This window comes from Castor canadensis, chromosome 15 (genome assembly GCF_047511655.1).
Source record: "Castor canadensis chromosome 15, mCasCan1.hap1v2, whole genome shotgun sequence".
Taxonomy (NCBI): domain Eukaryota; kingdom Metazoa; phylum Chordata; class Mammalia; order Rodentia; family Castoridae; genus Castor; species Castor canadensis.
The window spans coordinates 100,482,670-100,499,855 of NC_133400.1; the positions used below are offsets into that span (position 1 = coordinate 100,482,670).

Below are 17,186 nucleotides of genomic sequence, written 5' to 3' on the forward strand. Positions count from 1 at the left end.
GAGAGTTTGTATCTTTTCACTGAATTTTAACAATTTGTTAGGAAATTCTTGCCACTCTACTAACTTCCAAGATGCCTAGCAACGTTTTATAGTTTGGATAGTTTCTCTCTAATCATTTTAATGAAACTGTAATGAATCATTTTATGAAAAGCACCCTAGAGACGGCACGTCTAAGATTGGTTTCAGAATTCCTCCTGCTGCAGAGCTGTACTGTTTGATGAAGTGCAGCCTCTAGGTGCTCCCAACAGGGAGCCCCTGGGGACCTTGGGGACCTTGGGGCACACCTGGGGCAGTGGAGCATGTGCAGCTGGTGTGCAGAGCTCCTCCCCAGCCTCCATCCTAGACCAAGTTCTCTGGAACTGCAGCCGTCATCATTGCTATGTCAGTGTGCTGGGCAGGAACTGGACCACAGACCTAGTTTCCGTTTTTTTAAGACAGCTCTGTTGGAGGGTAGGATGTCTGACTTAGGACTTAGGGAAACATGTCCACATTTTTATTTAATGTTGATTTTGTGCTGGTTATAAGTGTGTGACATGAGATGTGATAATCCTTGCAGTCTTGAACAGACTTGTCCTCCAAGTCACCATGGGGCTGCTGCCCCAGGCCCCTGAGTAATCAGGGTGGGAGTGTCCAGCCTAGGTAACAATCCAGATCTGCCTGGGTGTGGGCAGCAGCCTGGCCACTGTTGGCATGGGATTTCCCAAGGACAACGATCTCAGGGAACTGCTTTTCTTCCGTGGGAACAATTTGCCATCTTCTAGTTACACTGCAGAGAAAGGCATTTGAAAAAAATCAATCTTGGGCTGATGGATGGCTCAAGTGGTAGAGCGTCTGGCTAGCAAGTTTGAGGCCCTGAGTTCAAACCCCAGAACAGCCAGAAAAAAAAAAGAAAGCAAAAACTCATTCTACCTTTTCTTCCCTCCCTCCCCTCTCCTTTTCCTTCCTTCCTTCTGCGAATGTGTAGAGAAGATAAATGGAACCTTGCAATATTAGTGCTTGCTTTTATTTTATATTAATTAATCTTAATTTTTAGTTTTCTAAAGTTCTTTAAGGAAGGTTTTGTATTTTTTTTAAAGTTCTGGAAGACTTACCAGTTGACCAAGTTTTCGATGGTTAAGAAACACTCCTTTGTTTAATTTAGGGAAGTTTTCTTAATCCCGTAATGCCTAAGGGCTAGGAGTGTATAGACTGCCCAATAAATCAGGTTTTGCTTTGTTTTCATATAAACCCACGTTTTTATTGAAAACCTTCAGACTTAATGGAATAGAACACTTTTTTTTTTAGATGTGGATGTTTTAGGTGCCCAGAGTTGTGTCCCCAAATTAAGAACCTTTAAGAAGCAAGTGGCAGGTGGCCCTGCTTAGCCATGCCAGCTTAGACGCGTTCGCTGTGGAGACAGAGCGAGCCACTGTGTCTGCCGGAAGGGAGAGAACAGAGCAGAGCTAATTATTCAGCGACTTCTATCTGTGCAGCTCCCCATTTTGATTCTGGCAGTAAGCGTCTGTGAATGTCTGTGCTAAATATTCCTCTGCTATCAGACCGCCTCAGTGAGCGCGCTGTGTGAGAACTGATAATTTTGCGTGGCTTTCTTCCTTCTCTCTGCCAGTCTATTTTTGGTAGGAGGTTTGTAGGTCTTTCAGCAGTCACACAGGGAAGGGGACCTGGGGCTCAGCCAGGAGCAGCAGCCGTGGGAGTGGCCCTTTGAGGCAGATAGCACTTAGAGGCTGGGGCTGTTGCATTCCACTGTGCTTTTATTTCTTTGAGTGAGAGTCTGAGCACGTTCTAGGAAATTAAAAATGAGATCATAGACGTGACCTTAGTTCCCCTTGGGGGCCAGACAGGCTGGACTGTGGAGTGCATGCCCTCCCTTCTCTGGCTGGGTGGTCGGGACCTTACTGGCACAAGGCCCTTTGCTAGGTACCAAGTCTCTGTAGCTGTCTTAGACTCTGTCCAGCTTGGAGAACAGAGAATGCCATACCAGTCAGCAAAGGGCCCAAAGACAGATGCCCCGTAAGGGCCAGCAAAGGTGTACCATGGCCATGTCATGGCCTGGGTTAGAAGTGAAGTGCTGCTCTCCTAGCAGAGAGGCCACCATGCTCTGGCCTTATGGAGACGCCAGCCTGGGAACTCCATGGCTCACCGGCAGGTCAACCTGGACAGAGCCAGCCCATCTGGTGTCTAGCTTGCATTGAAGGCAGCCCCATGCTCCTCAATGCTCCCGTGGAGCAGGTTCCAGTCCACAGCTGGCCAGTGGAAAAGTCCAGTGCTCTTGTGTGGTTTTGTTTAACCTCTGCTCTGAAAAGCAGGCAGCTGGATTGTTTTCCAGTTGTGTCAGGGAAAAGGAGGATCACATGTGGCATATTTGTGCAACAGGTGGTCGCTAAGCTGTTTTACTGTTTTTACACTCAGATGCCCTTGGCTCTTCCTCATGGCTCACATCTGATGCCTGAAGGTAAGGGTGGGGTCAGTGAGGCAGAGGACAGCCCTGAGCCCTCCTCGTCTGAGTCACCGGCCCTTCCTTTGCCAGACTTGCAACTTGGTCCAGGCTTAATGCCTTTTGTTTGTTGTAAACCACATGGAAGAAAGTAAGAGAGCACAGGCCGTCCTGCTTGCTTGTGTCATCTGTGATGTAAGTCCTTGGATATTAGTTCTCTTCTAGGTCACCTCTGTAACCAGTTTCCTGGTCTCGTGCATGGTGACCAAGGTGCTGGACGTGGTCATTGTCTCGGGTCTGTGTGAGCGGGAAGATCTTACACTGGCTGCAGGACCATGCATTCTTTCCTTAGTGGAGTGGATCTCAGAAGGGAGGCAGGGGGGGACCACTTGGTGGGGCACCTTGCTGTGCACTTTTTTAGGCCAAACTCCCCTTTGGGAGGTGAGCTCTGGGGTTTGAATTTGCATGTGAAGTCAAGTCCACTGTGCCTTTTCTCTGTCCCCTCTGCTTCCCGAAGAGAACATGTGTGAACTCAGGCCCTCTTCTCAGCAGCTTGCTGTGGCACTGGTCTCTCACTGAGGTAAATTTCTTTCTTCTTTCTCCTCCAGCTTTATTAAGTAATTTGTTTACTTTCTCCAAACTCAAGTTGTGTGCAAACATAAATCGAGCCTTATTGAATTTCACGATCAGTTGGTGACACACACCCTTTAGAGAATCAAAGTCATCCTTATGGATGTTCTTGAGGTAGATTGGAGAAGTATGGGGGGGCCTGCCTGGTAGGACCCCAGAGTGAGTGGAGGTGAGAGTGGGGATGGACAGTGAGGTGGCCTGTCATATTGCATGGTCTTCTCCGGTGTCTGGGGTTCTTACTTCCCCAGCGGGGCAGAGGACAGGAGAAATGGGGCTGGGCTTGCACTCTTACGTGGACTTCCAAGACCCTTGTCAGGAAACCTTTGCTGCAGACAGACAGATGTCCTGTTTTGCTGAGAGCCCCATCCTGATCTTCTGCAGGTGGCAGGAAAGACTCTTTAGCTATGCAAGTACCACTTTGGGAAGTAAGGGCTGCTTTTCCTTTTGTAACACGCAAGCTTTACTGTAGATAACGAGCATTTATTTCTCTTTTTATATGTGTTGTACCTCAAGCATGTCACTTTTATGAATGCAAGCTCACACAGGAATGTGCTTATCACTTGTGTAGTGAAGTCATTGACAGACTCAGCAAAGATCTCAGTGGAAAGCATCCAAGGAGGAATCCCGTGGAAAACAGGTCTCTGCCCATTCAAGTGTTTGGTGACAGCTGAGTTATTTACTTGTGTGCTATGCTGAGGACGTTTTTAGAACTCAGTGTCTCGTCCTCAGGTATTTTGATTCCCCCACAGACTCCAAATGAACAAGAGAAATGAAGCTGGAAAAAAAAAAATCCCTGCAAAGAAAGCCCAAGTGAGTTTTACTATGGTAATTAATTGGCAGGAAAATCAATAATTCAGTGAGAAGTCTCAGCCGGTGGTGGCAGAAGACAGTGCTGGGAGAACATGAACGTATCAGTGAGCTAATTGGGTGAATTTGCATTCCTTCTACCGTGGTGCCACACAGCACTCGTCACTTGGGAAGTTTACAGATTAGTGGAGTCCCCGATGTTTAAACAGTTTAAAGGAGAGGCCTCAGTGAGAACACACCTGGCCAGCGGGTTCAATTGGGGCTCACCTCGTTCCTGATCACCCAGGGCTTTCCACATAGATGCTTCTTTCAGAGAGTGACTCTGAGACAATTCAGTCTCAGGCCTTTTTTTGCACCTTAAAAATTATTGAGGACTCTAAAGAGCTTTTGTTTATGTGGGCTCTGTCAATATTTATGTTAGAACAAAGAAGCAAGCGATTTTAGAAATTTAAGGTTACAAGGTCTTGGTGAATAGTACATTTTCAGAGGCCTTATTTTTGCATAGAAAGCTTGAATCTTATTGTTTTCTTTGAAAACAGGTTCACTCCATATATTCATTCCCTCCCTCCCTTCCTGCCTTCTTTTCCCCTTCCCTACCCCCAGTACTGGGGATTGAATTCAGGGTTAGGCAAATCTCTACCACTTGAGCCAGACCCCCGGTTCTTTTGTTTTTATTTTCATTTTGAGATAGGGTCTGATAACTTTGCCTGTGCTGACCTCAGACCTCGATCCTCCTACCTCTACCTCCCACGTAGCTGGGATTACAGGCATGCACCACCTTGCCTGTCTCACTCCTTTTCTTCAACATTTCCTCCAGGGCCTCCTCTGAATAAATACTGTTGGGTTATCATACTTTCAGTGAATTATGGTGTCTATGGAGAAAATAACTCACTGGTTCCTAGGTTCATCCCAAGGTGGGGAGCCCCTTGAGTGACCATCAGGCTGCTCCAGGAGGCCCCCTTCCGTCACAGAGCAGTAACAAGTATGTGTGCAAGGTCTAGATTCAAACAGTTGTTTTTACTTGTCCCTCAAGGTTGGTAAGTAAGATGGCCTATTTATCTATGTGTTTATCTACCTACATACCATCTACCTATCCTTCCATCTCTGTGTATGGCCTGGACCTCTCATCCTCCTTTCTCAGCCTCCTGAGTGGCTGGGATCAGAGGTGTGGCCACCTCACCTGGCTGTTACTTTTTAACGGTGGCCTTGAGGTAGGACTGGCAGTTTGGAGCCTTGCTCTGTGCTGGATGCCAGCCTTTTACATGCAGTTGCTTGTGCACCACTGGTACCGGGAGAAAGGCAAACCTGTCTTGGAACTATATGGAAAAAGTTTGGCCTCACATCCGGTTCACAGTGTTTAGGTCTGTGGCATACCTTGCTGTGAGAGGGATAGGAAAGGCGGTGCTATGTGAAATGAACCAGCCAGCATTACGGAAATGGGTCGGATGTCTGCTCTGAATGTGCTGTGATTTGAATGTGTCCTCCCAAGTCTACCTGTTGGACACTTAGTCCCAGTGCAACTGCGTTGAGAGGTGGGACTTTAAAGAGGTGACTCATGAATTCATGTCATCTTCGTGGGAATGAGTTCAGTGTCGGTGAGCTCAGCCCTCTGGAGCACTTGCTGGCTATGCCATTCTGCTTCTGCTGTACTCTGACTGCATGGCGGTCCTTGCCAAGGTGGCTCCTCCATCTTGCACTTTCCAAACTCCAGAACTGTGGGCCAAATAAACCTCTGCTTATAAGTCACACGGTTTGTGGTATTCCGTCACAGCGGGTGGAATGGACCACGAAAGGATGTGATAGATAGGTGGGTGTGTATCACAGATGTGTACAGGAGTTCCTGGAGCGTAGCCCTCTTGCTGGGTGTCAGCCCCTATGCTCTCGACAGTGGCTCATGAACATGGAAGTAGCTTGAATAATTAGATGGGGGGATTATCAGGTGTGTAGTGCAATGCTGTATAAAAATCAATATTGTGTTAGTGAGTAAAAGACAAATTAGGGCCAATTTACTTCTATACCATAGAAGTGGAGGCCCAGGCCTCCCATCTGACCTTCCTGGGACCCCATTGTCTTTCCTAGGTACCCTTCCCTGCATGTCTGCGTCCTCTTACCCTCAGGGTCCCTGTCACCAGCTGTGTAGATGCTGTCTGTAGTGAGGACTGCAGCCTTTGTCATGGCTGGTTTGAGAAGCTGGCCCGTGTGTTCTGAGGGGGCTGTGCCTAGTGTAAAGGAGCTGAGCTGTTGGTGACAGAGTTGCCCTTTACTTCCAGCTGGCCAGCATGGTGCCTGTGACCAGGTCAGGTGGCTTGTCTTCTGTGTGTGAGGCAGGAATGCTGCTCTTGGTTCTGAGAAGGCACTTTTACGCCTAGATGTTCTTGGTTCTCTTCTGTCCTGCCTTCAGGGAAGTCTGTCCTGGTGTGAGGATTCATACTCTTTTGTGGACTCCAGCTACTGCCGCTGTTCTTACTTTATATTTTTAAGTCACTCAGGATAGCTGGCTCTTGAGCTGATATTTTAACCCACTGTGTGCCAAGGTTCTGAGTGTGCCAGGACACAGGAAGGGGCCCTTCCTGAGAACAGGGAAACTTCAGGCCTGTTAGGGACAGAACTTCAGCTCCCCTTGCCGTGGGAATCTGGTGTGTCGAGATGAAGTAACAGTAAACACGTCTTCAAGGTCTGGTCCTGCAGATGTGGAGGACAGGAACCCAGACTGTGTATTTTATGAGTGTTTTCTGTGACACAGAAGTCCCTTGTGCCCCTGGGAGGCCCTTGAGCATAGGCACCCTGGCAGCAGAGCAAGCAGGTGGGTGGAGGGAGGGAGCGAGCCTTGCATTTTGCTTTCTCGTGGAAGTTTTCCGGGTTAGCTGGTGAACTCCCTGTCTGTTGCCCTACTCACTTTTCCTTGCATTGCTGTTACTTTTACAGATTAGAGGGTCTACCTTCTCCGACGGGCTGATCACCTGCTTCCTGCCTCAAGCTGAGATGTTTAATTCGGTCCAGTAGGCGTTTTTGGAGTGTTTGCAAGTCTCCTGCTGCATGCTCACAAATCTTCACCTTCCAGGTGGCCGGGACCCTGTGACGCGCACCTTGGTGCCAGCACACAGCAGCCCTCCCCGCTTTCCCCACGGGCTATCTATTGAGACTGGAACCTTGTCGTGAGCGAGCCCCCTCCTTTGCTCTCCTTGCCTGGTGTCATTGCTGTGTTTAACTCTTTCTTCCATGTGGGCAGAAGCTGGGGAGGTGGGACAGGAGGAGAGGGACGTTGAGGAGAAAATTCTTCTTTAATCCCTTTCCTTTGCTTCTGTCACGGTAGTAGAGTATCCTCAGCTGACTCTCCTTGGAGAACTGTGTTCAGGGTGTCTGATATATTGGTGCTGAGATGACGTCGTGTTTTCTTAAGTGGGTAAAACAGTGGGTTTTACCTAAATGGACGGAGACGGATCGTCTCTCGTTTCGAAAGGTTTTGTGGCATTTTCCCCTCAGATCGTATGTTGGTTTAGAAGTTAGCCTTGTTCTTTCTTCTTTTATGCATATAACATCAAGATCTGTACCTCTCCAGCTGAGTAAACACATGGTTCTTTAAACCTGAGCAACGTGAACTCATGAAATATCCCCACATAGCCTATTAGTGCCACCTCTGTGCCAGTTTATTTCCTTTCTCATTTTCCTTTTGTTCATGTAACTTATGATTTCATCTTGTATTTTGCATGAATCATAAATTATACTTGATTTAAGAAATCCATACCATAATGAGTTCTGTCCCTTTCAGTGTCAGAAAACACAGAGCACTGTTAGAAACATTACCAGTTGGAGGCATTTTATGAGAACTTCTGGTCATTTAAATTTGACCTTTCATTATTAATGCCTGTTCTTAAGCCAGATAACACACTTGGGTTCACAGATACATTTTCTTGCCTCCTTTCCTTGTTGACTTAATGAGCACAGCTTCAGGGTTATACTGTGGTATCCTCCAGTCTGAAGGTATGGCATTGTACCATTGCTAAGCCAGAGCTCTGATCAGCCTGTAAGAGGGCGAGGGACCCCAGGGTTCTCACTGTGCTTCATTCAATTGTTCATGGTCCCAGAGTTGCATCAGTGAGTAGATCTTTAGATAATGAACAGAAATGACATTTTCTCATTTTCCGTGTTTCGCCTGTGTCCAAGCAGGTCCTAAAGCAAAGTGGCCAGTGGTGGAAAAATATGGACGCCAAGTTCAACAGCCTGCTGCTTTTTCTGGATGGGGGTGTCGGGATGATGCATCTTAATTCAGAACACGTATCTCCCTGCTGGTGAAATTGCTCCCGAGCCCCAATACTAGAGTGATTTCAGTGTTCGTAATGCTTTGCGGGTTGGGTGGAGGAGAGGGATATTCACCCAGAGCCATCAGAACTTCTCCCTGCCCCACCCTCTGCCTCAGCAAGTTTGAGGAGCTGCTGTCTGGGCATGAGAACCAGAGAGGCAGGGCAAGGAGCAAAAAGAGGGTGGAGAGGGAGCCAAGGGAAGGTTGCCTTGCCTGGAAGTGTGGGTTTTGCAGTCACTGTGGGGTAAAGCTTTTTAGCTTCATGTAGCAGGACTACAGTGATTCTCCAGGCGTCTTCTTTATTCCTCCTGTTTGTGGGTGACAACGAAAGAGCCGGAGGATTTCTGTCACCACACCGAGGCCATTTCAATAGTCATAGTAATTAAGTTATTGACTCCTAAAAATCCCCCCCAAATTACTGCAAGAAATATGTGGGAAAAGGTTAAAGGCACTGACATAGAGTAATATCACCTTCAGAATGGCTTTCGAGTGTAAGAAGCTTTCCTTCCTGTTTATAGTTATTCCTTTCACCAACTATGCATGTATTACTTTTTTGGTTTTATTTTTGAGACAGGATCTTACTGTGCAGCCAGGCTGGCCTTGGCCTCTTGATCCTCCTGCTTCAGCCTTCCCAGTGTTGGGATCACAGGCCACCACACTTGGCCTTGTGACTGCTTATTCAGTGTTTGGTGTGCCTACAGCTTCTGCTTGTTAGGAACTGTCAGTAGAAAATAGCAGACAAGTCCATGAAGAAATCCTGTGGGACAGTGGGAAGCCAAGGTGCAGTGTCCCAGGGGAGCTGCAGAACCCAAGAGACACTGATGCCTCCTAGCAGCCTCTCCCCTGAGATGTCTGAGAGGGTTTGGGCATGGTGAGGGCCTTGAAGGCCATGAAGGATGCTGGGTATTTTGGGTAGTGGGAGCATCTTGATGAGCGGGATAGAGGCAGGGACCTGTAGGATAAGGTCATTGGGAAAGGTCGTTTAGTGCATATTACGCCGCCAGTGGAGAGGCAGGATTAGGCAGTTGGCCTTATTACAGACTTTTAGAAGACCGTTTTGAGATGTAAGGTATGCGTGGTGTAGTTTCAAATAGGCGTACACACTCGACTGCTGGTTGTGAGTGATGGAACTCTAACTTAAACTGGAAATAAAAGAGAAAGCTCTCAGTTGAGTAGCTGCTGTGCAGGAGTGGTGTACTTCAGGCTCTGTGGGATCCAGGGCTCCAGGGTCTTCTCCTGCACCTTTGCTTCGCCCTGCGGAATTCTGCATGCCAACACATTTGTGTGGCTGACACATGGTGGCCAGTGCTGTCTGCCCTGGCCTCCTGGCTTAGCCCCTGCAACAGACTGGACTTCATGGTCCTGGTGCTCTGCCAGAGAAGACTGTGGATGAATTCTCTGCCCCAGCACCATCCCAGAGAGGACTGTAGATGACTTTGCTTTGTTCTGCCAGGCTCTGAATGGGTCACTGAGCTGAGGGAATGGAGTGGCTAAACGGCCCAGGCAGTGTCATGATCAGTGCAGGGACTGACAAGAACCAGGAAAGTGGGGAGGAAAGGTCTGCGGGACAGAAAAACTGCAGCTGCCGGTGGTGGAAGAGGAGGTGAGAATGGCATTGCTCACAGAGGTGGGACACGGGTGGGAAGGAGGCTCCAAGGAGGGGCAAGCTGTCCACCGTTGAGTCCGGTGCTGTGGGCTGTGCCTAGGGTGGTGGTTGTTTGGGGAAAACGGGCTTCACAGCCAGTAAGTGATGAATGGAGATGCACAGGGATGGGTGAGCCCCAGAGATTCATTGTTTCTGCTGTCTTTAGGTCAGAAATGGCAGAACAGCAGCCATTTCACAGAGTTCAGCCTCTTCTCTGGGATTCCCTCACGGAAGTAGCTCCACTCTTTCCTTCAGAGATACCTGCTTATCCTGGGCCACCTGCCCTCTGCTGCGTTCCTGCGGGTCTCCGGAACAGCCCGGTGTGCTTTGCCCTTTCTTCTCTTTCCCCTTTTCCCTTCTCTCCTCTAATTTCTTTCTCCCTGCCTCCCCTGCTTCTGCTTCCCTTTGGAAATTATTTCTGTGTGCTTTTGGGTGCAGAGCACTGTGATTAGTGCCAGCTGTGTATCTTGAGTCATACCTTGCCCCTGGCCTTCTGGAGTCTGGAGTCTGACAGGAGTCGAGTGTAGTGTTGTAGAGCTCAGAGAGTGTAGGTGTAGGACTGAGGGGCCGCTGCGGGAGAAGCGATAGGACTGGAAGGGTCTGTGTGAGGTGCTGAGGGCTGAGAGGGCACTGTGGGAGGTCAAATGCGTGGTTGAGAGGGCGCTCAGTGTGAGGAGTAGGCATCCAAACCCTGGATTTTTCCTCAGGACCGAGCTGGGCTAGGGAGTGGTCTCCTGACACTTAGAAGGTGGCCTGCGCCACGCTGACAGAGTTTAGGGTGACGGGTACACCCTTGCCTTGGCTCAGCTGCCCCTGTGTCCCCTCCTCTAGCTAGCCTTCCTTGCCCACTGTCTTGTCTTCTCCCTGGTGAAATCTGGTAGCCTCCTCTAAGCTGGCCTGGCAGTGTCCTCCAGGACATTGCTTCCAGTACAGAGTGTGGACACTTGGTCCACTCTTGCATGGGAGGCTTGGCCTCACTCCCATTGGGCAGTGATGATCTGGTTCCAAGAATGTGTCTTAGTTATGGTCAGCTTTTTGTACCATATATGCTGTGTTACTACCTAAGTATTTGTTGACTGTAAGATGGCTTCAAAGGGCCCCACATCCAGTTTCTTTCTCCTTCTTCCTCCTTGTTACCTAAAAGACCACTAGAACAATGGCCGTGCCTCATGTCATACCACACTGCCTTTGCACGTGGCTGTTTCCAAGGAGCTCAGAGCTGTCTGTGTTGAGAATTCTTCAGTGCTCTGACCTCTTTGCAGTGGAATTGGACTCTTGCAAGGGGTCTGGCATTTGCTCAGTGTATGCAGTTTGCCTTACAGTTGGCCAACACCTCATCTCTGATTTCCACACTGTATAAAAGCGGACCTTTAGACACCGTGGAAATGGTTAGAGGGCCCTGGTCTGTGTGCTTTGAATCAAACACCTGAAACAGTAAACTTGACTGCTAACACTGGTGAGTGGTCAGGTGTGGAATGGGTGTGGTGGACAGGTGCCTGTGTGCAGCGCATTTCTGGGCGTGGATGGCACAAGCTGTTGTTTGTGCACTATCCCTGTGGCCTGAAGCTCCCTGGTGTGATTGGCATCTGCATCTAGCACTGGCTGCACACTGGTGTTCTCCAGGGCCTGCCTCTCGAAGTATGGATGGGGCTTGGGTGCCCTAGGGGGCTGGCTGGCAAGTTGACCAGGCTTGAAGACTGGCACTTGGCCTCTGCTCCTGTTTCACGCAGGTACATCTAGGACTTTTGAAGGAGATGGGGTGGCATAACTGACTGGCCAGGTGGCAAAGGAGGCGGACTCTGTGCAGGTTACCAGAGCTCACAGAGCCACAGGCCAAGGGACAGGACATGGATTGGCACACCTGGCTTTGCACCTTGAAAAGATCTATTTCAAAAAGTAACTTTAATTTTTAAAATTAAAACCAAAAACAAATATAGCCTTCCTTTGGTGCTAGCTTTCCCCCAGTATCAGCAGCCCCAACCTATCAAAGGGCAGAGAAGCAGCTAGCCCAGACATTTTCATTCCTTACAGTGGAAAGACACTGTCAGCAGCACTTTCTCAGAACCCCCTTCACCGAGAGACCTGCTGAGAACACAGAGCTGGACCTTGTCTGTCTGCATGTTGGGTTTGCACGAAGAGCACCCTGCGTCCTGGAAGGTGTCCTGAGCCTATACCAATAAACCACGGAATCAGGGACCTTCCTATCCTTCCCGCACTGCATCCCAGTACATGGTTCTTTATGTATTTTGGGAAGACTTGACTTTGCTGAAAACTCACTGTTTTCCCTCTCATGCCAAAACATGGCAGAATATAATAGTCAGTGCTTCATATAAGCCTCCTGTCCAGTAGGAAGTGAAGCCAGGCTCTGGAGTCCCTGCTGCTACTTGGAGAATTTGTGGCTTCCTTTCCTGCCAGTAAACAAAAGCATTCAGCTGAGAGAGTAGGGCACTGCGTGTTTACAGGACGTCTGTTGTATCAAAGGAAGGAAAGGTGGTTTCACAGGGGGAGTTCATTGTGTGGGGGGCCCTACAGTAAAGTCACCATCTTAGAAAAGGGGCTAACCACAGAACACACAGTCCCAGACAGAGTAATCAGCAGGACTTTCTAGACTTCTCTTGTAGATTAAATGGAGGGTCTCTTGGCAGATCAACATGAAAAAGTATTGGACAAAAACCCTCCCAAGAGGAAAAACTGGATCCTAAAACTCAGGGAAACACTGATGCTTCTGGGGGCTTGAGATTTTTTTTTTTTTTTTTAAATTATGGACGATAGTGCTTTGTTGCGGGAGAGACTTGTCATTTGCAGTGCAGTGGCGCCTCCTGTGCAGACTTCTCAGATGGGTGCTCTGTGCATCCAGAGTAACCCCCATGGCAGAGACTGTGATGTGTAAATGGTGCCCTCATCCCAGCACAGAAGCTGGAAGCTCAGGTGGTTGGTGAGCCATTGCTGAGTGGATGCCCGATGGAGGGATGGACAGATGAGTACTTGCTTGGGTTTGATTTGCCAGTGACGATGGGAAGCACAGCATATGACAGGCCCAGCAGCAATTCTCCCCTGGTCACATAATGCTAGAGAACTTTTTGGGTAGGTACTTTGAGTTTTTCGTTTTCTTTTTGTTTATATCGTGGTCAAAGATGCAGTCCAGTGGTGTTCACATTGTGGTGCGACCATCACCCCCATTCAACTCCAGAACTCTTGGTCACCTGTTGGCAAATAACTCTCTGTCCCCACTCCCTGATGCTGGCACCCAGCATATACCTTCTGTCTCCATGACCATGAAGTTGCCCACTCTAGGGACCTAATTTAATGGGAGCCATTCAGCCTTTGTCCTCTGTGACTGCTGTATTTTACTTAGCTTGTCTTCACGGTTCATCCATACTGTAGCAGATCCGGGACTTCCTTCCTGCATAAACTGAATAACTTTGCATTGTATGCTTGGGCCACACTGTGCTTATTCATCCGTCAGGGGACCCTTGGTTCGTCTCTGCCTCCTGGCTGTTACGAATGGTGCAAAAGTGGGTGTACAGATACTTCAGGACCCCAGTTTCAGTTCTGCCGAGAAGTGAGATTGCCAGATCCGGTGATGTTGCTGTGTTTAATTCGGGGGTGGCATTACATTATATTTTAATTTTTAACCTCAGAATTGGGTTGAATTGAGTAGAATTGGATACAATTTGGTATATGTCTGTAAATATTGTCCGTGAGAATCTTTCCCTGCATGTAATCTTAAATTCAGATATAATTGGGGGAGGTGGGTTTACAAGTAACTTTTCGTCAGCTGTTTCAGTCCTTCATAAAGATGGAGACAGATTGCAAAAGATGGGCTTGTGAAAACCAAGGCCAGTTACGGCCTTCTTGGCAGGTGACCCTGTATCGTTTTAAGAGAAAGTGGGTGCTATTAATTCTATGCCAGGACACAGGTGTAAGACGGGGCTGGCTGGGGTGCCCTCCTTTACAGGGTCTGTCTTGTTTGTTACAGGAGGCACAGCAGGATTTAGGGACCATGCTGTCCTTACAGCCCCTGTTACTTGGCTTCAACTGAGCTGTGTCTCTACATTGTTGATGAGGATGACCATGATAAGTAGGAGCATGGGCTCCAGGATGCTTTAGTTTGTGTAAGTTCATGTAACTGCTGTTTTTAAAACTGAAGTGCAGAGAAGCTTATGCTCCCAGGACCAGGCTGACTTGAATCCACAGCGTACTCTGACTGCTTCCCCTGGGCCAGGTCATCCATCTCTTAGCAATTTTTAGCCTCACAGTTGGTACTGGGCGTATAGTGCGGTTTGTTTAGAGCGCCGATCTCTTCACGTGGAACAGAAAGGCTGATAGATAACCCCTTTTCCTTTACAGCGGTGTGAGTTTGCAAATAACATAGAAGAAGTATTTGGCAGTGTGTGCCGTGTGTAGTACTGCACACCTAACACTGCCCACTTCCGTCATCACCAAAAGCAGGTGTGTTTTAACACGATGTGGCACGCCCAGATCGACTCCCAGAGCAGCAGTCTCAAAGGGTTCCTCTGGACACTTAGAAATGACTCAGGTCCTAAATCATTGAATGATGCAGCTTACAGGTACTCCCGTGTTAGAATTAAAGCTGAGAAGTTTTCAAAGTATTTGTTAAAGTAAGAGTGATCCCTTCCCATTGTATTACAAGTATCATTTCATGGAAATAACTTCTCCAAAACAAAGGCAGCATTGATCAGGATGGCATTGTGCTCTGCTTTGCAGACCCCTTTGCCTGGCTTCACAGCGGTCACTGGGGTCAGCTTCTGTGTCCCTTTTGCAGCATTGCCTGCTCCCAGCCCTGGGGAAGCTCCGCTGCGCACTGAGGGGAGGAGAGAGGGAGGCAGAACTAGTATCTTGGGGTCGTTTGTGAAGTGGGCTCCTGTAAGCAGCTTGGACACCCAGGGGTCTCAGACCACACGTGGAAAACTGCCATGGAGAGATTTTCCTGGAGTCTGAGCAGATCTTTTTTCTCCTGCAGGATCTCACTCCAGGCCTGTGAGCAGACCCTACATTTGCCTCAGGTAAGCTGCCAGCAGCCAGAGCACAGACATGGCCTCCAGACAGCCCTTGGCTTTTAAAGTGCACTCAAGTTACCCCTTAATGGTTCTGTAAGAGATGGTGTCTAGTCTCCTTGGTGGTGTTTTGGTTTTCTCATGCCTCTGTAGCAGATATGGTGAGTGAGGCTCACAGATGCTCAATGATCTCTGGAATTGCCTAAATGGGGCTCTAGATGGAGTCACCAGTGATTTCCCTAAGTGTCCCCTCATGTGTTTAGAAGGGAATGCTCCTCACTACTGGTTTGTACATACCCACATGGAGGCTCCCCTAGGTGAAGGGGACACATGTGACTGTATTAGTAGAAGAAAGGTTGACGAAGGCTGCAGTGCTGGGGGAGTATGACATGACGGGTGTGCACTGCCTAAGCACACTGAAAAGGACTGTTGTGAGGAAGGCAGTGGAGGGGTGGGTGGGACCATCACCTGTACCCTTTCAGATCTGCACTTCCTGTAACAGCAGGAAATGAGATGGGTCCGTGAAGGAGCCTACAAGTGGGTGATGTGTTCACTGTTACCAGCCAGCTAGCCAGTAAGAGCCATCTGTACTCAGCTGAGGCCCTCTGGCCTTTTCTCATTCTTAGTGCTGTGGGGAAATAGCTGAGCCTGGCCACTCTTGGGGTTTCTCATGGTGATGTGAGCAGAGGGTGCCTGGAGGATGCAGCTCTGGGACCATGGTGAGGGGCTGTGAGCATGTTGAAGGATGCTTACAGGGTCGTGATAGGCCCTTCAGACCATAGGCATCCTCAAGCTGGTCAAAACTCGAATTTAGTTTTTAAATTTATTTAATTTCATGTAACACAGAAACGTATACAATGTAGTGCTCCTCCCTTTGTCCCCCCTCCCCCATGGCTCACAGGCAGCCAGTATAAATCTACACATACTTAAATTACGGAATTTTAACAAGTCACATGCATGTGCCTTTGACTTCAGTTACTTGTATGTGGCAGGTGTCTTTTCACTGCAGCAGTTAGGTGGTCCCTTCTTACTCCCGTAGACCAGCTTTGCACGCACTAACTGTTGAACCCATTCTTTGTTGAAGAACAGGTCGGTGCTCATTGGTATTGGGTTACTAACTAATAAAATGTCTGCCCAGAGGCTCACATGACTGTTTCCGTGAGGTAAATTCCGAGGAATGTAGTTCCCACATGGCAGGGACATGCACCATGAGGGCTTTGGCAGGTCTTGCTGACAGCCCTGAAGAAGGTTTGCGCCATGTATGGTGTCCGTGATGCCTGGCTCAGCCTGTCGTCTTCACCAACTGAATTTTTCTGATCTCAGTGTTAAAAATGTTCTTCTAAAAAAAGTTAGTATTGCACTTCGGTGCCTTTACCTGTTTATCAGCCAGTTGTATCTCTTTTGCCTGTTGACTTTTGGATTTTGCCATGTGCTGACTCTTTTTACATCTTTATTTTGGAGACCAGTCCTTGGTGCCTGTGATAAGCGAGCCATCTTCCCAGTGTTGAGACACTGTTTGCAATGGCATGCTCTCCATCTCGTCTCTACTCCACCAGATATGTCAGCCTTCCTTGAGTTCAGCCTTTTTTGTTTTTCTAGCGTAGCTTCTGGCCTGATTCTCATTCTAAGATAAAACTTCTTGCTCTCTGATTATAAAATTTACACATGATCTTTTTCTGTTCGTTTTTGCATGCGGTATGAGTTCCAGGTCAAATATTTTTTCTAATCTGTCAGCCCAACTCCAGCTATTCTCTTCATTTTAAATTCGACTAAATTTTGACCATCAGAATTGTATACGATATGAACGTGGAGAAGGAGGTCTTTTAAGAATGGAAAGTGGATAAATTCACACTTTGTTGGTCAGCTGCTCTAAGCCTGGTCACTTTTCTTCTGGAAAGTCCATTTCACTGTAATTTTACCAGGGGTTACCATTGTGCCCAGCTTGGAACGTCACAGGTCTGTACTGCACATCTGTTGTTCAAAGCGTGGGTGGAGTTAGTTCAGTTTCCTTATGACAACTTTTACTCTCCAGTTTATATGTAACCAGTGCATTGTTTAAAAGTGATGGTGGAGTCACTGGCTTGGTACACCATCGTTGTATAGACGACTTTGCCTTTGGTGTCCTCTTTTCCATGCTGGTGATGGTAGGATGTACTCTGCCAGTACAAAGGCTTACGAGCCTGTTTATCTGAGGATTAGGAGCTTTGTTCTGTGGGGCTGAGCTCCAAAGTTTGTTGTAAGTAAGATGGCTAGAATTTTGCATGGTGTCCTAGTGGTACAGATTGCAGCCCTCCGATTCCTGGTGAGACTTTAGCTCTGGGCATTTTTTTGCCAGGAAGGTGCTGTTTTGAG

General features: G+C 48.2%; 1 protein-coding gene across 9 annotated transcripts in view; it reads left to right on the forward strand.

Annotated features, from left to right (window-relative positions):
- Positions 1-17,186, forward strand: part of Sipa1l2 (signal induced proliferation associated 1 like 2) — a 166,793-nt gene that overhangs the window by 28,739 nt on the left and 120,868 nt on the right. For 4 of the 9 annotated variants that reach the window (XM_020176659.2, XM_020176655.2, XM_020176660.2 and 1 more), the window contains exon 2: positions 14,801-14,843. The exons of 3 other annotated variants lie outside the window; for them this stretch is intronic. The gene's annotated coding sequence lies outside the window, so the exon portion shown is untranslated. Of the gene's footprint in view, positions 1-8,888; positions 13,932-13,960; positions 14,269-14,800; positions 14,844-17,186 lie in introns of those variants that run through there. 2 more of the 9 variants (XM_074056866.1, XM_074056865.1) reach the window with 2 other exon arrangements.